The sequence below is a fragment of the Lycium barbarum genome, chromosome 7 (assembly GCF_019175385.1).
Source record: "Lycium barbarum isolate Lr01 chromosome 7, ASM1917538v2, whole genome shotgun sequence".
In the NCBI taxonomy this organism is placed as follows: Eukaryota; Viridiplantae; Streptophyta; class Magnoliopsida; order Solanales; family Solanaceae; genus Lycium; species Lycium barbarum.
The window spans coordinates 100,408,756-100,429,470 of NC_083343.1; the positions used below are offsets into that span (position 1 = coordinate 100,408,756).

The following is a 20,715-nucleotide window of genomic DNA, read 5'->3' on the forward strand; positions in this document are numbered from 1 at the left end:
TTGATGTGATTTCAATTTTCATTATTCCTCTTTTCCCTCCCTTTCTATGAGCCTTATTTAATGGAATCTTTATTTATTTTAAAAAGTCGGGTAAAATATTGCAGTCAAATTCACCAAACATGCAAAAAGATCAAGACCAGCTTAAGGCCAGAACCACTAAGGCAATGACTTTGTTTGAGGACCCATTTTTACTAAGTTTTATGGCTAATTTGTTTCAAAAATTATCGTGTCATATAGAACTTTTATGTAGTTTCTAAATATGTTTCAAAAAACTGAAAGATTGTATGTCCGAATTCAAGATAAATATAAAAAACTTTGACTCTCAAAATCCGAATTGTGTCACATAAATTGAGACAGGGGGAATATACAATTTTTTATTTTTTTTAAAAAGATAAGAATTTTTTAGTCACTGATTGATTAGTTATACTCTCAGTTGAAATTTGCTAGAATAAATTGATTTGTAAAATTTGTTAAAAACTTTGCATTTTTCTTATAGATTATAAAACAGTGATTAATGACTTCACATCTAAAAAAGCTAGAAAAGTAGACTTTAAATTAAAAGAAAATATATATAATGATTTTCTCTTTTTTTTTTTAAATTCAAGGCTCTCTCTAAAGTTTGGCTTTATGCCCCCAATCTTGTTGAAACAACCTTGAAAAAGATCTTATATCGTACGTGTTGCATTAGCTAGACTAAGGCGCATGTGAGTTTTGATGATTGGAAAAGGTTCATGATAAACAAAAGGCGAACAATGATTAGACCATGAAGTAGACAAATCAGGTCTAGATACATGTGAGGCTGCACAAGAATGGTTGAAAAAAGTGACATCCGGTTGAATGTAGCAGAAGTTCCAAACAGAGGGTAATGTTTGAATGAGCAAGAATGCAATGTACATGGAACAAGTCCAACGAGCTGATCTATTGCAAAGAGGTAGTTGCAAGAAATGCACATGAATCAGGTTTACAAACAGTTCCATCAGATACAGATCAGCAAACAAGCAAAGTCCAAAAGGAGAGAGAATGAAGTGATATGGCCATAAAGTTGTTACAGTTTACCGACTTGTTAGGATCATGATGGCACCTGTAATATCCCCTCGGGAGGTGAACCATTCCCAAAATCTTTTACTTATTTGTGAGAAATCAAGTGCGGAATTACAATAAGTAAACACAATTTGATTAATTAATGAAACACAAGCAAATGCGGAAAGAATACTTTTATCATAAAAATTGCCAAAATCCGTTCTTAACTTGTACAAGGATTTACAAGTTTGAAATGAAATACAACTCCAAATGAAAATGAGTACTATTCGTAAGAAGAGGATGGATATAATACACATGGAGAGACTTCGGGTTGGAGATCCGGCCAATAGCTCACCCAAACATCTCAGTGATATCCTCGGGATCTATCACGAGGTCTCGAACACCAACGGAAATCATGCACAAGTTAAAATGATTACTAAGCAGTCTCAATATATATCAATACTGAAATAAAGTGTGGAATATAACAAACACCCCAAAGACCTGGCCTCAGCCATAGTACAAGAGCCACTAATCATTAAAAGCAAGTATAATGATTACTAAGTCTTAAAATACATAAATAGAATCTGGTTGTGGAATCAAATAGACAAATAAGCAAGGGAAGGGATTCCGGGCTACGAATCTAGTAGTGGTACACTGAAATCTCCTAAAAATAGGCTTCGAGGTCACCTACGAGGCTGAGGCACGGATCATGTAACAAACTCTGCACTCAAAGAAAGAATACAGTAAGAGTAGTGTCAGTACAACACTAGTACTAATAAGCATTATAGGACGACTAAGATTAGTTCACGCATATGAAAACACAGAATCAACAAGTCAGATAGTCAAACAATAACCATCAAAAGTTATAAAATATCACAAAACCAAGTCATAGCCTAAGGTTAAGCTTCTATATCACAAGTTTGCCAAATCCTCAGTAAATCCTTAAGTAAGCCACAACATTAGTACAAACCAACGAAACAAAGGGATCAATGTATGATGTGATAATGAGGAATGCAATACAATGAGATGGAATGTCGTGCAATGGAATGACCAATAACTCAAACCTGCACACACATGCTAAGGACTGAAACATCGATGTCTCAATAGTCATGACCCCTGGAGGACCCACAAAATCCATGTATCGTGACTTTACCCCTAGACTGTGACCCTGCCGCTATATGTCCGCACATACCTCGGATCGATAACAACAATATAACTTTCATCTTTCTCTTTCTTTCTTTCTTTTCAAAACGTTTCCATAACCTTTTTCCATCAACTGTTCTACAAATCTTTCATCAATTGTTTCCCACAACATTTCCATCATGTATGAATGGATGAATGCAAGAATGAGAAATCAATGCAATCAATGCCAATGACTATTCTATAGAGATCACAAAGCACCATAAGCCAATCAATTCTTGCATGAATCATCAATAGTCATGGAAACGTATCAAATAGTAAGTTCCAATTACTACAAATGAGTCTATCACATCCCACAACTCCAAATCACGTAGTCAAGTACACCACATGTCAATCAATGCATAAATAATGGTGATAAACCCACATAATCATAAATCACACCAACCTAATTGGATCACAACTCTACACCATGTCTGAAGACTTATCACGCTTTCCCAGTCAATACTATGTAACATATGTGAATCGCTAATCAAAGTCTAACTAAAGTAAGCTATAACCTACGTTAATGTCGAGCGGTGTCGCAAACCCTCACACCAAAGCTTTACCCTTCCGAAGTGCTTTCGAACGGTCAAAGTCTATTCAACAATGTAATCTATATTAGAAATCGACACTATCGATACCCATATAGCCATAGACTTATTCTAATCCAAAATCAAACTTTAAAAGAGAAATTCAGGCCCACAAGGGCAAAATAGGAATTTTAAGATAACACCTCACCCTCTTGCGTCTGAGGGCCAAGTCCCGCATAGAAGGAACACACAGTCGCGAAAGTTGGACATCAGAAACCAGCAAAAATCTGGTTTTTCATCAAGTTCAACCCAATTCCCAACATCCATTCGAGACCTCTCGGATAAAAACTAAATATGCAGACATATGTAAAAACGCGCTACAAACTCAACTGTGCACTCGGAATTCTCAATGGAGGTCACCTTGTCTCAGTCAACCCTAACGACCAAAAATAAGTTTCCAATCAAGGGTACAAAACGATTTCGAAATCCTCGGGAACCGAACCAAACACCACAGCAAGCCATAAATGACCCTTCGAACCTTATGGAATCAATAGAGTTCCGAAAAAGGTCCGTTTATTTAAAAGTCAACTAGTGAAATAGTTTTCACTTTAAAGTTCTAATTTTCTCAAATCCTATCAAGGCTCTCCCGATGACCTCGGGAATCGTGTCGCCCATCCCCGCAGGTAAAAACCCACTCTAAAGAAGCTTGGGGAAGGGTCGACAGGGTAAAAAGGTAAAATACCTAAAACAACCAAACGGTTTGTTACATCAGATACCAATCAAACAATCGTTCGTCCTCGAAAGAAAAGAAAAGGTATGAAAATCGATGAGAAACCAAGGAATCTCCATTATAACCTCAAGGAAGCCTCCGCAGGAAAGAAGTACCCCGATAGTACCGCTGGTTCACCTTAACAATCAGTGAATGAATTAGTTGATCCCACAATACCTCCACAGACACCACAACCCTCTGACTGCTGTCGCAATCCATTGTCAAAACTGAACCGCTAGAGTACTCTTATTTTGCTAATCCTTCCTTCATACCTTCCAAGCCGTCATCATCACCAAGACTCCTTAGAAACACATTAACACATGCCACGAGTCCAGATTCTAAATATTTAAACCACAATCGATCTTATCAGGAGCTTGTTGAGCTAATTCCAATCTTATTAGTTCAGTCTCCCGAAGTTGGAACCACTTAGTCAAAACCCATCGTCCAATCCTTCTCAAATTTTCAATTCGCCAAACTATATGCATACCTACTAATTGCTTTGTCGAGCCAATCAGTAAAAAACCATCTGATCATGCTAAAGACTTCCTATAACTATTTGAACCTCTTCAATATACCACCAATACCGATGTAAACTATTGGAACTGCCCGAATAGTTTCCATAAGTAAAATATCATTAACCTCGTTTGCCAACTTCAATGAGTCCCGATAACACTGTCGTACCACAATTTTGAATTGAAATCCACGGACCCCATGAAAGTGATTTATTAGACAGGCCATAAGTCCTTCTAGTATTATAAAATAGTCCACCAGCTCTAGTTAAATAATTCTGACCCAGAAGTAAATGCACAACTCCCTGAATACCACCAATGGTCACCCAAACTGACCCCAAAACTTCACGACCCCAAACATAATACCTCCATACGACTATAGCGAACGATACTAATCCTTTCTCTCATAATCAAACCATTCTAAAACTCCACAATACACATAGTATGCCTCTCATACTTCTGCCTATTTTCTCATGACTAATCAACCCTGTGCCATCACCCTCGAGTCCAGAAGCTGAATCCTACTTAAGTTATCAACTTAAATCGAATATCTATACCTTGTGATTGCAATCCTCATGCTTCTCAACTCCCACCCAATACACAATCTGATATAACCCCTTGATCTCTTAGTACATCGAGTCCTCATTGTGTTTCCTCTTAACTCGCTCACAACATCGAACATTTTGACGCAACACCTACAGCCTCATTTAATACTAATACACCTTAACCATCGAACCTCTAATTGTAACCCCTCGGAACGCCACGATAAATCCGGAAGTATCAAATCTCGTAATATCCTGTACCAAACGTGTGTAACTACTCCCAAGCCTGTGGTATCCAAAATGCTTACCCAAGCTACCCAGTTAGTAATACATACAACATAGTTCACTACCACGAATACGGTCTAATCTCGAAATAAATCTATCCTTTAAATTACACAGGTTCGCAAAATTCCTTAAATCAAACAACTCTAGCTCATCCGTTGAAGAGTGCTACGAAATTATCCATCTTGGTACAATGCAAGCCACCTTTCCATAAATCTTAACATGTTGGTCACCTAAAATTTGCTTCTCACCAGTCGCTGCTAACGAAACCTCACAGAACTTTGTCATAACACTAAGTCCATTTCTGTAGACTTCCTCCATTAAACGTTCTTCACGATCACACCTCATCTAGAAGATGCAAGATAACAATACCACAAACCATACCTGACCCAAGTAACCCTGAAGATGTACCTTATTCATACTAATTCTCAATCAACTATACTTTTATCTTAATTCTTCATTTTCTCTATTCCATTCAGATCACATTCACCGCCATTGACTGACCATCACTCGAACCCACTCGAAAGTATACCGCAAAGTCATAAGTCCTGCCAAATAGCTAAGTCAATCCTAGAGATAGTAGTATGCCACGCACTCGAACAACCGAAAGTTCCCTTATCTCACCCAACTTCTTAAACTTATTTCTCCTCTAAACCCGTCGTAGCACACATACAATTCTTCATAAAGGATCTGTGTTAGAAAACTACCAACCAACTCTGGTTATCCCAACAAGAATCCTTCATTGTCGACGCAATACCTCAACCACCACTGAACTGATCCAAAATCCTTAATTACCGTAAACACAATCCTACTAAAGTCCTTGTATAACTTCATCGAAGCACCCTTGCCAAAATCCATAAACTGAAGAACCCTTCTTCTAACCTGGTTCATGATTTTACAGACCCAACATCGATACCTAATACTCTATAGTGAACTCTTCTTTCCTTATATCAACTGGTACTGTTGTCCTTAACTTAATTCCCGAATTGCTCTTCTCAAATTGAATTAGCTCAAAACCATCATTGATCGACCACTTCAAATGTCCTTACTGGCCTACTCCTCACTCAAGGGTCCTTGAACGATGCTTGCCCGCAAAGACTCACCTCTCACCTTACTTTTCCGAACTGAACACCTCTAATAATGGTGCGATTGTTCCTCTCATTCAGCCAACTCCACAAAGTCACGATACCTGTAATTGTAGAACTCTCCACGCATTAACCTTTATATAATATGCCCACAAATCTTATCCAAGACTAGATGCAACACCCGATAATTCCTTAGAAATCAAAAATTTACCCTTGTCTAGCGCTCGAGTTATCCCCATTAGGCTACGACTTAATCGAACATACCAACTCATCTATGGACCCTTACCTCGACTCTACATCAAAAACAGCTACATAACTCTAAAATTAATAAGCTCTTGGTTGAAACGATCTCCCTTTTATCACTAACCTTGAAACACCACGAGCGAACGAACACACCTTTTATTGGAGAATCATAGTTGTTTATTCCCTTAAGTTCCACTAATCACAAATAACCTTTCCACCTGATCTAGACCAAATAGCCATTTCTTGAAGGAACTCTCAAACCACTAGCTATTACTCCACCACTATAATTTTATCATAATGGAGCCCAAGTTAACTTTTCACTACCTTATACGACATCCGCCCTCGCACATCTGGTTACCTTATCCTGACGAGCACGTCAGATACTAATCGTTCTGTTCATATAACGGAAATGAATCCATCCCAAATTTTCTTCCTTACGCCTCCGTCCCATATGATAATGAAGTACTTTTTCCTTAATACCAAAAGAAATCTTACTTCCTCACGCCATAACACACAAGTCACCCCTCACGTCCTTATCCTCATTTCTCTTCATCCTTATAACACGATCATTATCCTCTTGTCGAATCGGATGATCCTCCCTAAGCTTACACTTGTTTCCATATATCGACATCTATATTATGCCATTACGGAACAGTTGATTTTCCATAGATACACTCGTTACACCTAACTATCATAATAACTTGACGAAATCAAAACTTCCCCATACTGATCACACTTCGAGCAAAACATTCTTGTGAAACCATAATTACCCTCTCTCAATTTACGAGCAACTCACCGCTGAAGACATGGAGGTCGTGTAGTCCTCTATATTATCACTCCAACTTTACATACCGAACTAAAGAGTCACAATCCTGCCTGAAAATCGAACTTAGCCACGCGCCCATATAAGAAAACACACTTTGTACCATACCACTCCCCATCATATCAAGCCACGCATCAACAATTTCAAGAATGTGTTCCCACCATTAGTGGGAGAAAAGAAGTGAAGTTAGATACCAATCTAGACCAATCAAATACCAATTTTAATGAATTAGCACGAAAGGAGTGAAGAAGATAGAAGTTTTCTAAATGTCCAATAGCCTCTCGCAGATAAGTATGGAGCTCATCATACCGATCCGAAAGACTCTACTAGACATGCTCTTGTACTTGTAAGACCAGTAACCTAGGGCTCTGCTACCAACTTGTCACGGCCCAATTCGTGAATCATAAGGGCACCCACGCCATCCCCCCTAGTGGGCAAACCCTTTCCTTACTTAATTAATTTTTTTTCAACGAAAGTCATGCTGAAATAAAATGATTGCTAAGCAGTATCGATATATATAAATACTGAAATAAAGTGTGAAATACAACATATACCCGAAAGATTTGGTCTGAGCCATAGCACAAGAGTCACTGATCATTAAAAGCAAGTCTAAAGATTACTAAGTCTTAAAATACATAAATAGAATCTGCATGTGGGATCAAATAGACAGATAAACAAGGTAGGGGATTCCGGGCCACGAATCTAGCAGTGCTCACCCAAGAATCTCCTAGCAATATGGGGTCACCCACGAGGCTGTGATACGGATGCTGTAACAAACTTTGCACTCAAAGAAAGAGTAGTATCAGTACAACACTAGTACTGATAAGCATCATAGGCCGACTAAGATTAGTTCACGCATATGAAAACACAGAATCAACAAGTTAATAGACAGTCAAACAATAACAATCAAAAGTTACAAAATATCAGGAAACCAAGTTATAGCCTAAGGTTAAGCTTCTATACTACAAGTTTGCCAAATCCTCAATATATCCTCAATTAATCCATAACATGAGTACAAATGTATGATGTGATAATGAGGAATGCAATGAATTGAGATGGAATGACGTGCAATGCAATGGCCAATAACTAAAGCCTGTACACACATGTTAAGGACGAAAATATGGACATCTCAACAGTCATGACCCATGGGCAACCCGCGAAGTCCATGTACCGTCACTGTACCGCCTGAATTTACCGCCAGACTGTAACCCTGCCATTATATATCCGCACATACCTCGGATCGATAATAACAATATAACTTTCATCTTTCTCTTTCTTTCATTCTTTTCAAAAATGTTTCCATAACGTTTTTCCATCAACTGTTCTACAATCCTTTCATCAACTGTTTCCCACAACATTTCCATCATGTATAAATGCAAGAATAAGAATGCAATCAATGTCAATGACTATGCTATGGAGATCACAAAGCATCATAAGCCAATCAATTCCTGCATGAATCATCAATCGTCATGGAAACTTATCAAATAGTAAGTTCTAATTGCTGCAAGTGAGTCTATCACATCCCACAATTCAAAATCACATAGTCAAGTACACCGCATGTCAATCAATACATAATTAACGGCGACAAGCCCACATAATTATAAATCATCCCAACCTAGTTGGATCACAAATCCATACCATGTTTGAATACCTATCATTCTTTTCCCGTCAATACTACGTAACACATGCGAATCGCTAATCAAAGTCTAAATTACCCTCACGCCAAAGCTTTACCCTTCCGAAGTGCTTCCGAACAGTCAAAGTCTATTCAAAATGTAATATACATTAGAAACCGGAACTAACTATACCCATATAACCATAGACTTATTCGAATTGAAAATCAAACTTTAAAAGAGAAATTCGAGCCCACAAGGGTAAAATAGAAATTTCAAGTAAAAATCGGTTACCTAACACTTAGGAAGTCAAATACCATTCCCCCAAATCACTAATTAACCTCAAATCATCATCAATTGCCTTATTAATAGAAACCCCCTAATTTAGAGAAAAACCCTAACTTATTCCATAATCAAATTCCTTGAATTTAAGAAAGATTCAACTTAGCAACTAGTTACCTCATAGATTAGAAGATTAGAATCAGGAAGACTTCCCAACAAAACTCCCATTTAAATTAAACAAACCACAAATCATAACTATGGTTCATAACCCAGCTTTCTTCAACTAAACTCTTAATACTTTGCATAGATTCCAATCCTAAATCAAAATGAAATCACAATTAGAGTGAAGAGACTTACCCCGAAGAAAATTCACTCCAAAGCTCTCCAAAATCACCCCAAATATTTCTTTAGGTTCATAACTTTGTGAATGGGAGAAAATATTAAAAATGGGGAAATAAAAGGTCACTGATTCAGCGTTTTCCACGTCCGCGAACACCTTGTCCGCAGATACGAACTCGCTTTGGCTTAGAAAAGCTCGCGCATGCGGAAACACTTAACACCTCACCCTCTCGGGTGTGCCGGCCAAGTCCCACAGAGGCAGAACACACACCCGCGGAAGCGGAACATCAAAAACCAGCAACAATTTGATTTTTCACCAAGTTTAACCCAAATCCTGATATCCATCCGAGATCTCCCAGATAGAAACCAAATATGTAGACATATATAAAAATGTACTACAAACTAAATCATGCACTCGAAATTCCTAACGGAAGTCACGTTGATTCGGTCCACCCCCAACGGTCCAATCAAGGGTACAAAAGCCTCGAGAACCAAACCAAACACCCACCAAGTCATAAAGACCCTCCAGACCTCATGGAATCAATGGAATTCCAAAAAAGTTCCGCTTACCCAAAATTCAACTATTGGTCAAATATATTTCACTTTAAGGTTCTAATTTCCTCAAATCCTATCAAGGCTCGCCTGATGACCTAGGCAACCAAGTTGCCATTCCCGCGGCTAAAAAAAACTCTAACGAAGCTAAGGCAAGAGTCAACAAGGGTAAAATATGTAAATTGCCTAAAACGACCAAACAGATCGTTACATGCGTTGAGCCGAAAGGTAGTGAGTATGGGTAGCTTGGTGCGTTTGATTATTCGGGAGTGTCTTTTAGCCACTGACATTAATTGTTTGGCTAATAGTATGGTGATACTCGATATTTCAGAATCTGGTAAGGTTATAGCTTGTGTTGAGGCGTGGTCGTCTCTTTTGGATGAGATTAAGGCCCAGTAGTTTGAGGGTGTGAAATTGTGTAAGATTCACGATAAGGTGCTAAGTGGGGAAGCCAAGGAGGCTATTCTTGATGAGGAGGGTGTTTTGAGGATTAAGGGGAGCATTTTCGTTCCTATGGTTGGTGGTTTGATTGAGTTGATTTTGGAGGAGGCTCATAGTTCCAGGTACTTTATTCATCCTGGTGCTATAAAGATTTATCGTAAATTAAGGCAGCTTTACTGGTGGGGTAGGATGAAGAGGGACATAATGGACTTTATGTTCCAGTGTTTGAATTGCCAGAAGGTTAAGTATGAGCACCAGCCATCGGGAGGTGTGATTCTGAGGATGCCCATTCCCGAGTGGAAGTGGGAGAGGATAGCTATGGATTTCATGGTTAGTCTACCGAAGACTTTGGGCAAGTTTGATGCCATTTGGGTAATTGTTGATAGGTTGACTAAGTTCGCGCACTTCATTCTAGTTTAGAGACTTACAACTCGGAGAAGTTGACTAGGATCTACATTGGGACTCGGTATTATTCGACCAGAATTTGTCCTTCTCGGAAGAGCTGATAGCAATCTTGGATAGTCAAGGGAGGAAGTTGAGATCAAAAGGGATATCTTCAGTTAAGGTGCAATGTAAGCACCGTCCAGTAGAGGAGGATATGTGGGAGACCGAGGTCGATATGTATGCTAAAATTCCCAGCTCTTTACCGATTCAGGTATCTTTTCTTCGTTTCACTTCTTCCACATTCGAGGATGAACGGTTGTTTAATTAGTATCTGATGTAGCAAACTATTTGGTATTTTACATGTTTTGACCCTTTTACCCCTGTTCACCCTACCCCTAGCTCAATTATAGCGTGTTTGACTTATGGGGATAGGTGGAATGGTTCCCAAGGTAGTCGGGTGAGTCTTGGTCAAAATTGAGGAAATTAAAGGCTTAAAGTGAAAAATGGTTGACCAAAACTTAACTTTTGTGTATCCAAACCTTTTTGGTAATTTCATCAATTCCATGAGGTTCAGAGGGAAATTATAACTTAGTAGAGGGGTTGGTTCGGTTCTCGAGGCACTCGGCATCATTTTGGTCCTTTGGTTGGAATCTTATTTTAAGGGCTTAAGGTGGAGGGTTTATCAGGTCAAGATGACCTCCGTTGGGAATTTTGAGGGCACAAGTGAGTTTGTAGCATGTTTTTACATTGGTATGCATGTTTGATTTGTATCCGGGAGGTCTCGGATGAGTGTTGGATTTTGGGTGGAAGTTAATGAAAAAAACTAGATTTTTTTTTGTTGGCTCTGGTATGCCGCATTTGCGAGGAATTGGCTTACAAATGCGAGATCTTTGATGGCCAGGCAAGTCCGTACCTGCGATGGTTTTTTTTGCAGACGCGGGACCGCGCTTGTGAGTTTCAGAATTTTTAAGTAGGTTCACCTCTGCAGGTATTTTTTTGCAGATACAATCCCGTATTGTCAAGGGATTGTCCACAATGCGGGATCGTTGGATTAGAAAATTGTTTTAAAACCCCATCTTTTCTAACTCCGAAACCCATTGACCCTAAACATTTCTTGGACTTAGTAGCTTGTTGGAAGGGGGAAAATTGGAAGTTTTCTCAAGAAAGAACTGTAGGGTAAGTTCCCTAGCCTTGTTTTATGATTTCATCCTTGTATATTTAAAGTTCATGGTGAGAAACTTGTTTTTGAAAAAGGGTTTCATGACTAAAAACCCTAAGTTAGATATTGGACTTTTCTTATCAAATCATTGATGGTTTTGGGGTGATTTTTCCTAATGTTAGCTTGATATAGCTTGGGTAAGTTATTTACAATTCAAATTTCTATTTCAAAATGGGTTTTCAATGGATTAGATCCATGGATTTTCTCCAAAATTGGGGGTTTTTCCATTGTTGATGAAATTGACGTTTGTTTGGGGTTGGAATGACACGAGACTTGAGATTATGACTACTTAGTATTTGGGTAACCTAATTTTCTGATAAAATTCTTATTTTTTCCCTTGTGGGCCTGGGTTTCCTTTTTTAAGGTTGTTTTGGGATTTTGATTTGTGTCTTTGGTAATATGGGTATCGTTCTGTAATCTAATGTAGAAGATAGACTTCGATCGTTCAGAAGCTACTCGGAAGGGAAAGGCTTTGTGGCTTGAGGTTCGTGGCACCTGTTCAGCTTGAGAGGTAGATTATCGCTTACCTTCTTGGTTAGAATCCGGTTAGTGAAACGTATGTAATGTTAGTTATTCATGGGGAAAGCATGATCAGCCTTCGGGCATGGTGTAGAGGTGAAATCCAACTAGGTTGGTATTGTCAGATGTTATGTGGGCTTGTCGCCATATTTGGTATATTTGTGACTTGTGTTTGCATTCATCTCTCTCTTGAAATCTCCCTTATCATCCGAAAAAGAAGGAATATGAAAATGATATGAATTGTGATTTGTACTTCATGGCAAGTAACTGATGAGATTTGATATGATTTACTGTTGATGTTGATATCATCCATGGCTTGCATTCTTATAATATATAGTGATTTGATATGAATTGTGATTGAAAATGATGATAAGTAAGAGAGTGTAGCCTCCGAGGTCTTTGCTGGAGAGCGTAAAGAGAGATGAGAGTTTGTGATTCGAGGTTGTTGCTGGAGTGAGAGAGTGCTCGGTCCCAAGTTCATTTACCGGTACGAGGGGTACATGGACTTCGTGGTCCCCATGGTGATTGGTTTGATTCCTGAGGCACTCAGAAGCGTTTTGGCCACTTGGTTGGAAACTTGTTTAGGGAGTTTTGAGGGTTGACCGGGTCAAGATGACCTCCGTTGAGGATTCTGAGGGCACGGGTGAGTTCATAGCGCATTTTTACATCGGTATGCATGTTTGATTTGTATCCAGGAAGTCTAGAATAAATGTCGCGTTTTGGGCTGAGCTTGGTGAAAAATTAGATTTTTGCTGGTTTCTAGTGTGCTGCTTCTGCGGACATGGGCTCGCATCTGCAGGCTCGACTATGTGGGAATTGACCCGCAGATGCAAGGAAATTAGGTGGCAAGGGGCTCCGTATTTGCGAATAATTCTTCACAGAGGTGAAGTCGCATCTGCAAGATCGTTGGAATCAGAAAACCTTCTATCCCAATTTAGAATAATTTCTTCCCATTCACTAAATTGGAGACCTAGAGAGTATTTGGGGGCGATTTTGAGGAGCTTTTAGAGGAAGAAAATTCTTCGATTGGGTAGGCATTCTATTTTATTATCTTGTTTATGTTATCATTAGAAGTGGGGGAAATCTTGTAGAAAACCATGTTAGGTTGGGGATTTTGGGGTGATCGACCCTAGGTTGAGTTGAACCATCTTTTCTTCCTAAATCTTTTTTTTGTTGGGGAATGTACTTAGTTATAGTCATCTAATCTTTGAGGTAACTAGTTACTAAGTTGAATCTCTCTTTTATTCAAGGTTTTGATTATGGAAATTAGGGGTTTCCTCTAAAATTGGGATTTTTATTTAATGCCGAAATTGATGCTAAATTGGGACTAGTTTTTGGTGATAATTAGTGTTTGAACCTCTTAAGCTTTGGGCTAACATTTTTCAACTTGAAATTTTTGTTTTTGACTTTATGGGCGCGGGTTTCCTTTTTAAGAGTTATTTTTGAATTGTATTATAGCAATATGGGTATCGTTAGTCTCAGATTCTAATATAGATTAAATTTTTTATTAGACTTAGATTGTTCGGAAGCCATTCGTAAAGAGAAGGCTCGAGTTGGATAGTTCGTGGCACTTGCTCGGTACTAAAGTAGGTTACAGCTTACCTTATGGTTAGACTTCGATTAGTGAAGCATATGTAGAGTTTAGTTACTGACGGGGAATGCATTATAGGCCTTCGGGCTTGGCGTGGAGGTGAAATCCAATTAGGTTGGTTCCGTCAACTGTTATGCGGGCTTGTCGCCGTACTTGCTATATTTTGTACATGGAGTTGCAATTTTCCCTCTTTTGATATCTCACTTATCATCCTGAAAGGAAGGAACATGAAAATGATATGAATTCTGATGTGTACTTCATGGCAAGTGACTGGTGAGGATCGATATGATTTACTGTTGATGTTGACATCATGCATGGCATGTATTCTTATTACGTATTGATGATTTGAGTTGTGTACAACATTCCTAATATGGCAAGACTGTTTCCATGATTCTAGTTATTGATTGAGACTTATCCAATCATTTATATATCATCCATTCATATGCATCAATGGTTACTATGGAAATAAGGATACTCTGTGTGGGCCTAATTGACAAAGGTAACAAAGGAAATTCTGTGTGAACCCTAGCAGCGGCACTCTGTGTGAGCCTTAGTGGATATTGGTATTTTGAGTAAACCTAGTGGCGACATTCTGTGTAAGCCCTAGCTAATATTTCTGTGTGAGTACATGGACTTCGCGGGTCCCCCATGGGTCATAGTTATGAGGCATTTCCCTTAGCATGTGCGTATGGATCAAAGGTTGGCCAGTGCATTGCACTGCATTGAAATACATATACATTCACCCATTCATTTTGACTGTGTTCATGGCCTCTTATACATTTGGCTAATCTCATACATGGACTGATATGGTATATATGACTGATTCTATACTTGAGTTGTTCTTGACTGTACTTGATTGCTTATCTGTCTACCTATTAGTTTCTTTTCTTTATATATGTAAACTAATCGTTGACAGCCAATGATGCTTATCAGTACAAGTGTTGTACTGATACTATCCTTGTGGTACTCCTTCTTTGAGTGCAAAGTTTGTCACTGGATCCACGTCCCAGCCTCGCGAGTGATCCCGAAGCCTACTTGCCAGAGTTTCCAGGGTGAGCTACTAGATGGATCCGCAGCCCGGAGACTCCTCCCTATATGCTTGTCTTTCTTTTGCAACCTAGAGACAGTATCTCTTAGTTTGAGACTTTAGTATTTATTCAGACTTGTATTTATGTAGTGGCTCTTGTACTATGGTTTAGATTAGATTCTTGGGTTTATGTCTTGTATTTCCGCACACTTTCTAGTATTTATATATCGAGACTGTTTATGTATTTGTTGTTAGTTTCCGCATATTATATTGATAAGAGGTAGAGTAAGGGAAAGGTTCGCCCACTAGGGCCGTTAGCGTGGGTGCCCGCTCAACCCACGAGTTGAATCGTGACAGTAAGTTGTGCTCATTCATTTGTGGGTTATGCTGACTGCAGTAATTTTCTACCCCGAAAAGAAAAATAAGGCTTTCTTGCATTTCTTTTTCATATCTTTTATTGCCTAAAATGTGGATTAAATTTGCTGGAATAGATGGGTGTGTATAAACAATCACCTGTGCATGCAACCAAAAAACTTGTCGTTGGCATGAAGCCAATATCATGCACTTCTCTATTGGAAATGCTATCCCTGGCAGACTGTACGGTGAAAACCTAGTCGGAAACAAAGATGGTAATGGGGAAGACAGGTAAATTTGGATACACTATTACCTCGTTTCATATGCACTTGCAAACTTCTCCAAACTTATATTTACTATGTTCACATGGTCAACAGATTTGGTCATCTAGTTGATTTATATGCTTGGAGCCCACCCTGTCTGAATCTGGACGGCGTTGGTTCTACAGGTAAGAATGTCACTGGAGTTATTGCCACTCAAACTCTAGAAAGTGTATGACAATATTATACTTATTCATCCCCTATAAATTAATACTTGGATCTTGATTGCCCTTATTAAATTGGAGAGAAGAAAACAGAAAAAAGGAATAGAAAGAAACTTGAAATCAATTTAATTGATGCAAGTATTGAGGTTAAAAATTTACAGTTGACATTAATTCAAGTGGTTCATTTTGCGGATCTATAACCTGTAACCACCATTTAGGTTGCGACTTGGCTGTTGTTTTTCTTCTCTCTTTTATTAAATTAACGCTTACTATATCTGATAGAATATGTAACGGTCTATCTTGTTGCTACCATGGTGGAAATTTATATCTATATCTATATCTATATTTATATTTAATATAAAACTAGGAATAGACAAGGTGACGTGGCACCTCTCTATGGCCTAGAAAACTATTTATCTTTTTTCTCCTTTTTTTGCCTTTTTTATCTTTATTTTTGAAAAACTCAAAGTCTCTAAAACAATTGATGAGAAACAAAACTGAAAATCTAAAACACATTTAGTGAGGCCACGTTCCTTTCGGATATCTGTTACTACTATTAAAACACATACAAGTAAATGGAAGATGATAAGACCAACTTTTCATTTCCAAAACGCTTAATTTTTATCATATAAAACTAAACTAAAGGGTTGAAGATGAGTACACCAACAACAATGGATCATTTCTTTAACTTTTGTATCTTCTCTTCTGAAATGCAATTTCTTTAACAGAAGGGAAAGAGAGACTATCTTATGGTCCTTCTAAAGGTTTTGTGTGTAACGAGAAATATTATGGAGTAACAAATATTTTTCTTTAAAATAAAAAGCTTTTTGAGAAGGTATTGCACTATAATTCCTCATACGGGGAGGTATCAAAAAAAAAAAAAGGACCCATTTGATTGAAGAATTTATCGAAAGAGTCATGAGAGTGGTCAAATGGCAAGAATAATTATTTGGAGAAAGAACCATATTTTGATATTTTCACAACAAATTAGGAGGAGAAAATGATACGGAGGAAAAAGGGATTGAATTGGCTAATCACTTGATGATCCGGTGGAGAATAGGAATAGAGAGTCGCTCCCATAAGCGTATTTTGTTTTGTGATTTGAGAGGAAATGTTATTCGACGGTTACTGAAGGGAAGAAGGTGACAGGCTCGGGAGAGAAAAAGGAAGACCAAGCGACGAGTGGAATTAAAAAAAAAATGAAGGAAAAAGGAGAAAGAAAGGTAGGGGAATAGCAAAGCCCACAATAAGGAGCCGAAATTGGTGCCAACATATTTCTTCAACTTCTTTATTCTACAATTCCTTTCTTTTTTTATTTTTTCCTAAAATTGTTTTTCATTTTATTTTTTCATATCTGTTTTTTTAATTATAAAAATTAGTGTTCTTAGCATTAATTTTGTAATATTATTTTGTAATCCCTAAATACCATTACTCTAATAAAATCCTAACCCTCTCCACCATTCTCACTTCCTCACCCTACGTCCTTAAAACTCAGTAGCTCTCTTCTAACATACGAGAATTTGAAGCTCTTCTCCATTAGAAGCAGCCAAATTTAAGTAGCAACAAACAAAATTTCATTAATTGCATGTGTTTCTTCTATTCAAATGTTTTGTGTACTAGTTGAGTATGTTATACTAACGAACTTTAGTATAATTATTAACTATTTTATTATAGCTTATGATTGTAATTTAGCTTATCATAAAACAATTTGTACTCATAAGAAATAATTTTATCTAATCAATTTGTATTGAAAATGAAATGAGGCATAAATTATTTTGTATTTGAATTAATTTGGAATTCAAAAACTTATAAAAATAACGTTCTTATTATGTAAATGATTTTAAAGGTAGTTAAGTCACTTTAACATAAAAAAATACTTATCAGCACTTTTTTTCCCAAACACTTCTGCAGCTTATTATTAGTTTTAGCACTTTTATCCAAAAGCGTAACTGCTTATTTATCAAATCGGCTCAGCACTTAAAAATACTTATCAACACTAAATACTTATCAGCTACTTTAAATCAGCTAAGCCAAATGGGCTCTTAGAATACCAAAGTAACGAGAACATTTCAATGATTATATAGATGTTATTGCTAATTTGTGTCCACATTTAAGTAAGAATATCTTTCAATTATCGTGGGACAAGAAGACCAGTACCTAATAATATTTTCTAAGTGAGAATCTTAATTTTCAAAAACTCTCTTTAAATCTAAATGACAAATAATATTTGCAGATACCATCAAACAATTTCAAGCCCTTGACCTTTTAACAAAGGCGATAAGAAAAATTAAGAATTGAAAAATTATTTTGGATAGCATTACTTTCATCATAAGCAATCTAATTCTGACGCGATAAAAATGTCAACTTCCTTTTCTAATGCTTTTATAGGTTTTAGTGTGTTGAAAGTTTTGACAAGAAAAGGAGTTCATTGAAAAAGTAAACAAAAATTAAGGAAGGAATAAAACAAGAAGTAATAACTACACTAAGCTTTTAGTGTACTAAAGAACAAGTGAAAAATTAGTGTTAGGATGCACTTTCTATATTTTAAAATCAAACATGAAAATTAATTATTTAAAATAAATTATAATTAAACTTCTCCACTGAAAAAATTCAACAAGCTACGGAACAGGCGACAATCATTTTTATCATAATTATTTTAACGAATTTAGTTTTAGTTCCTTAACTTTTTATTTAATTTTCATTTTGTTATATAAAAGTTTTAAATTGTTACAATTTTATTTTTGGAAATTAGCGAAGTACACGATCAATTACTAGAAAAGAAAATCGTTTAATTTTAGAATATAAAGGAAATAAATTTGCGAAGGATAATTTGACGTGTTTTGCATCTAATTGGAATAATATATGCGGTCTATTTTAATCGCGCGATTAAATTGACTAGTGTAATATCATGGTGGAAATGTAATCATGATCTATCTTGTCGCCAACATGGTGGAAATCGCGCTGTTAAATTGACTAGTGTAATATCATGGTGGAAATGTAATCATGGTCTATCTTGTCGCCACCATGGTGAAAATGTAATATCAGATGAATGGACATCATTAGGTCTAAGCCCAGGGGCGGCTTAATGATATATGTGGCCAAACGAAACTTCAACGAGAGGCCTTAAGTTTTTGGGTGAAAGAAAAAAATTCATATATAATTTATTTAAAATTATTTTTTCTAGCTTTTTTGAGATGCAAAATTATTAATAATTTGTTATTAATCATTTCTTCCAATAGTCCCTTTTTTTATTGATGATATAGCTAATCCATTGATCTTCTTGAAAATATTTGTCGATTCGTCACCAACTTCTTCTTCTTTTTTCTTGGATTTTACTATCGTCTAACTCAACTATATCATCAATTTGTTCATCAACATTAAATTCTTTCATTTTTTTTTTGTAGAATTTTTATTGTTTATTAAAATTTATCAAGGGCTCCATTTTGAGATTGTATTAAAGTTTCAATCTTTTTTTTTTTTTTTTGGAGTTTCAAATATCCGAATTCATACTTTCGTGTTGATATATTTAAACTCTAAAAAATAACTAAAAAGACAATATATACTATGAAGAAAAATATAAAAAATAATAAAAAATTTAAATGCAAAATAATAAAATATAAAACAATCAAACCTGATTCGGATAATATAAAACTTGATATTATTTTCACTGCTTGAGTACTCTTGATGCAAAGCTAGAATTTGAGAAAAAAGCAATTGCCTTTTTTCCAATGACTAGATGGGGATGGCAACAATTTACATTTTCAAGCGGTAGTCAATTTTGGATGCTTTGCATAGTCATTTGGTCATGAAAGATAGCAGTAAAGAACAAAAAAGAACAAAAATTTAGCACATGTAGAAACTTAAAGCTAATTGGATTGAAGCTATCAGATGGTTAATATGTGGCACATGCCATAATAGAACGTATAGAGTAACATTCAATAAAAGTTGAATCAAGTATCGTATTTACAGACATGTTGAAGATACCACACAAATATACATATTTGCAGATATATTGATGCCAAAGTATGTTTTGGCTATATTAGCTACTGTATCTGTTTGCTTCTTGTCTTTTGTAAGGTCGTCTCCTTATCTGCATTATGTAACCATGAAACACAAAAAATTGCAGAAACCACATAAAGAATAGGTCATGTGAAAAAAATATTGTGAAAGGGAATTAACAGTACTTATAGAATACCGACATAGCAAGATAGCAGAATAGGATGTATTTTGGAACAATTAGGATTCATATACTACCTCCAGTCTTTGTTCCATTAAATAAGAGGTTTAAAATCAGTAAATAGTGATCTTCATATTCATCTCTGGAGTTGTTTCATACTCGATAATTGATCCCATGTGGTTAAAGCAAAAATTGTTTGAAGCAAGTTAAAAAGAAAATGACACATCTATACCTGTAAATCTAGAACATTGAGGCGATCAAAAACTTCCAAATCAGCATACAATCCTTCTTACTTCTTCATTATTGATAACCACCACTACAAACTGCATTTGTATTCTGCATCAGCCATTATCGGTAAACGATTAAAGCAAAAAATAAAAAAGTAAATCAAAAGGTTGGAGTCCTCCACTATAGGGTTACTTATCAATAAATGATCAAAACAAGGCATAATGAACCAAATCAAAAATGTAGTTAGTCAAAGAAGTAGAACCTTCACCAGAAGACTTGGTTTATCATTTTCTTATAGGTCCCATGTAAGACCATTAACTAAAAATCGTCCCTACGACGTCCGAATACTAAACATGTTTTTCTAAAGATCTCTGCTAACTTGCGCTGTTATAATTAAGCTGTAATGTTTGAAAATAAGTTAGCCATTCACAGCGTGTGCCAACTATTTTAAGTAATTTACCAATTTGGTGTCATAACCCTCGTCATTCATCACCCTTCTTCTTGTAGTTGTTGTTCATTTGCT

General features: G+C 36.7%; 1 pseudogene; it reads left to right on the forward strand.

Moving 5' to 3' along the window:
- Window positions 1-10,281: 10,281 nt before the first annotated feature.
- The window catches only part of LOC132601654 (uncharacterized), a 28,157-nt pseudogene continuing 17,723 nt past the window's right edge, over window positions 10,282-20,715 (forward strand).